The sequence below is a fragment of the Sinocyclocheilus grahami genome, unplaced genomic scaffold (genome assembly GCF_001515645.1).
Source record: "Sinocyclocheilus grahami isolate Dianchi unplaced genomic scaffold, SAMN03320097.WGS_v1.1 scaffold280.1, whole genome shotgun sequence".
NCBI lineage: Eukaryota > Metazoa > Chordata > Actinopteri > Cypriniformes > Cyprinidae > Sinocyclocheilus > Sinocyclocheilus grahami.
In genome coordinates this window covers 1,406,258-1,410,206 of record NW_015505459.1, presented here as the reverse complement: position 1 = coordinate 1,410,206, position 3,949 = coordinate 1,406,258, and the positions used below count along the sequence as shown (strand labels likewise).

General features: G+C 36.2%; 1 protein-coding gene across 2 annotated transcripts in view; it reads right to left on the bottom strand.

The window, feature by feature from the left end:
* hecw1b (HECT, C2 and WW domain containing E3 ubiquitin protein ligase 1b) overlaps positions 1 to 3,949 on the bottom strand; it is a 38,306-nt gene that overhangs the window by 31,382 nt on the left and 2,975 nt on the right. The window lies entirely within an intron of this gene.

Here is a 3,949-nt window from a genome sequence, read left to right as displayed (position 1 = left end):
CGTACCCACTGTATATATACACACACACACACACACACACACATGCACATACAAAGAAAACAAGGAGATAGAATAGAAATGGAATATAGAAAGCTTGTGAAAGCTAGCGCGCCAACATAAAGCGTCGTTGTGCTACTGATGGCCCGAGTTCGAATCCCGGCTTGTGGACCTTTCCTGATTCTGCCCCCACTCTCTCTCCCACTTCGCTTCCTGTCATTACATTGTCCTATCTAAATAAAGGCAAAATGCCCCAAAAAAATCTTTAGAAATACCCCATCATACATCCAACTAATTTTTTTTAAACTTTTTGCATGAGAATCTAACTCTTGAACAGTGTAAATAACTCAGAATGTATGAAATAGCATTTGACATCCCCTTTAAATAAAGTTTTCACTACACACTGCCAAAATAAATACTTGAAATAAATTATGACAGACATGTATTACTATTTATTACTATTTAAGGCTTTTTTCATTTGATTACATTGTAAAAGATCAAATAAATTGCTAACATTTTATGATTTCTATGTTTACATGCTTTTAAAATTAAAATTGAATTAGCCTATCAAAATTGAATCCAGAAATATTAAAATGCAAACATAATTTAACATAGTAAATGAAAGAGAGTTGATTTTGCTGACATGTTCTGCCAAACCATTGTGCTCTAGTGGGCGATGTGAGTTTGAGTCTGTATGTAGGCACCATAATATCAAAGAGGTGGCATCTGTCCACTGGCCCACGGCCCTTGGGATGCCTATTTCTCTCTAGTATCCATAACAGTAAAAGTGCCAAAAAGAAATTAGAAAAAAGCAGCAGCATATGAGCCATATGGCCTTGCAGTGAGCTTTCTGGTCTGTCAAGCAAAAACAGCGTAGCCTGATATAACCTTCAAACAGCTTTACATTAATACAAGCACACAGGAATGATTTCATGAGACACGAGAAGTGTTTTCACGTGCTAGTAGAATGTCACACCTGAGCAACCCTCTACAGTGCGAGTAAATCACTCGCATATGCGACTAAATCTTCACTCTGGGTGACTAAATGATGTCTAATATCAGCCAATGGCTAATACATTCTCAGATTTTACTCGCCAGTGTGTGAGTTGGAGGCTGAGTATATGATTAGCACAGATATATTTTCACTCACAGAACACTCTGACTGAGCGCTTCAGAGTTTCACTCTCCATCAAGCGATCTGTGATATTTTTCAGTTCATTTGAATGGATGCGCAGCGCACCTGTGTGTGTGTGTTTGGCGTAATGTAAACTCTAGTGTGAAGGTGCACGACTCGCCGTCGCTTTCTCTCACACGGGCAAAGAGCGAGAGTCTTGCATAACATGCAGAATTGATGCGCTACATGTAAACGATATACTTTGTTGTATTTTCCTGTAAAAAATAACAGAGTTCCTTTGGAATTCTTCAGCTTTTAAGAACTGCCGGGTTTTCCTGTAGTAGGCGGAACTAATGCGCAAACAACAAACTCATTGGCTGGCGCTCGCCTATTATCGTCCCTGTTTTGATTTCAGCGAATCAGTTCGAGCAAACGCACACAACCTGATTAATATTCATGAATCCAGTAACTCATTAATCCTTAGTGCGTTTTTATATTGTTCTTATTAGTAGAATTCGTATAATAATATCATCTTATCAGTATTAATGGTCTTTTTATTTTTACAGGAACACTGAATGACCAAAAAAAAGCACCAGCACCAGTCCTAAGTTCATGGTTACCAAGTTTTAATTCTAATTACTAAACTTCTATTATTAAATAATACTTGATTATCATATTATATTGCTTGACTGACTGATATTAAGAGTGTACTTTCAGATACTTAAAAAGCTGTACCATTTTACAAACATTATATATGTTTGTAAAATGGCATAACTTATATATATATATATATATATATATACAGGGTTTGAAATTAACACCCGCCAACCCACCAAATGCGGGTAAAAATCAGCTGTGGCAGGTAACGCTATCAAATCACTAGCCAGTTTGGCGGGTTACTTTTCATAAGTTATGTTCACTCATTAATTTCTTTGGGAAGTTCATGCAGGCCAAATCTGCGCAGGTTTAGCGCAAATACTGAACTCGTGAGACATCATGACATTATCGAGTATTTTGCAAAAACCACACGCATAGGCCTACGCCATAGACATAATAAATACCTAGACGCCTCATTGGGCGCTTTGAGCCATTGCTGCGATACGTCAACGCGTCCGCCATGTTTGTGAGGGCAAGACTGCCTTAAAAATAACGGAGGTAAACGGAGGAGCTGCGGTTTTTTCTGGATAAAAACACGATAACGTTTACATTTCTCAACCGATTTCAGAGGTTTGTGATCTACATGGAGTTAAAAATAACTCTGCCTCCAGTTATTTAGTTAGGTTTGGAAAATTATTAATTTTCGTAAGAAATTGTGCAAACTCACACTTGTCTCACTTGTTGATTTGATTGATTTTTTTCAATTTACAATTTTAATGTTAATGTAGTATAACTGTGACATATACATGTTTTGTCATTTGAATGTACATTAAATGAAATTAAGTTGTTTCATTGCTTTCTCTGTCTTCAACCCCAACATTTGAGCTTTTCTTGTGGTTCAGGTCAGAACACAGCTCATTCCCTTTGAAATACTGGAAGAAAATCTAAATAATACATCTTTAAGCACTAATAATTTACCATCATTGAGAAAATTGAATAAAACCAGCGAATACAAATCAAAAAGTGACACTCTTGGTAGTCAGCTTTTTATTTTGATAGCACTCTATACAGATAATCTCCACAACAAACAATAACAAATGCAACTGATAATCCTTTATGGATCCAGTAAAACTTACAGTTACAGCGGTAAATTATTATGCACTGATACAGTGCACAGTAAAAGTGATATGTAATAATAAAAAGTATATGTAGTACAAGTAACATTAGGCTGTGGAAGTATAGCCTACTCTCAGAGAACTAATGCACAGAACAGGCTTTCTTCAGCTTTCCTTAAGGCTTGCGTTGTACTGTTTGCAACTGGCTAAAAAGGGGGAAAAAATATATAATAAGTCCACAGATTTATGATAAGCTATGAAATCCTTATAATCAAGTGATGATAAACTTACTCTTTGTAAATAAGTAACGTTAGTGAAATTAAAGAGAGATGATTTAGCTCCATCCCTAATCCATTGTCTTGTCAAAGTGATAACTGTAAATATTGTGCTCATAACACTTTATGATATAAACTACAATATAAAGTTAAAACTTAAGAATTCATTTAAACTTTGATTTCATATAAAGTCTCAGCTTTCACAGCTTACTAGCTATTAATAGTCTGACACTGGTGGCTAATTAAGCTGTCGAAATAAAGCTAAAAATGACCAAAAACATACAGAAACAACTGTTCAGTCTTACCTGTGAAAGATAATACCCTGAGATCTGTTTTTATTATTGTGCGACGGTTTGTAGATTCCCAAGCTGCCGACGAGTCAGGTATGTTTTCGCCTGTCCTGATATGAGAGTTGCCCACACCAATATGGCGGCGATGTTGACGTGCGGTCGAGCGGCCAATGAGGCGTCTAGGTATTTATTATGTCTATGGCCTACGCGACGTGATGTAGTCTGGTTAGACTAACTTTGTACTGTGCGCATTTAGAGTGCATTCTTTCATTGCATGATTCAGTCTGTTAATATGCGTTACGAATTATCACATAATTCAAGATAAGGGGGTTGGAAAATGTATATATTTATATCAATTCATATAGTTTATATCACACGAAGAGTGCTGTTTTTTTTTTTAAATCAGCATGGTTACAAATGTGATATTGATTTTATACAACAGTTCAATAAACAATAAGCTAATATCAAGAGACTTACGTTTTAGACACCATATTGGCTGTTTTTGCGTTATTTCGCCAACAGAAAACATTCCAAACACAGCGCTGTTTTGCGTCTCTGCGC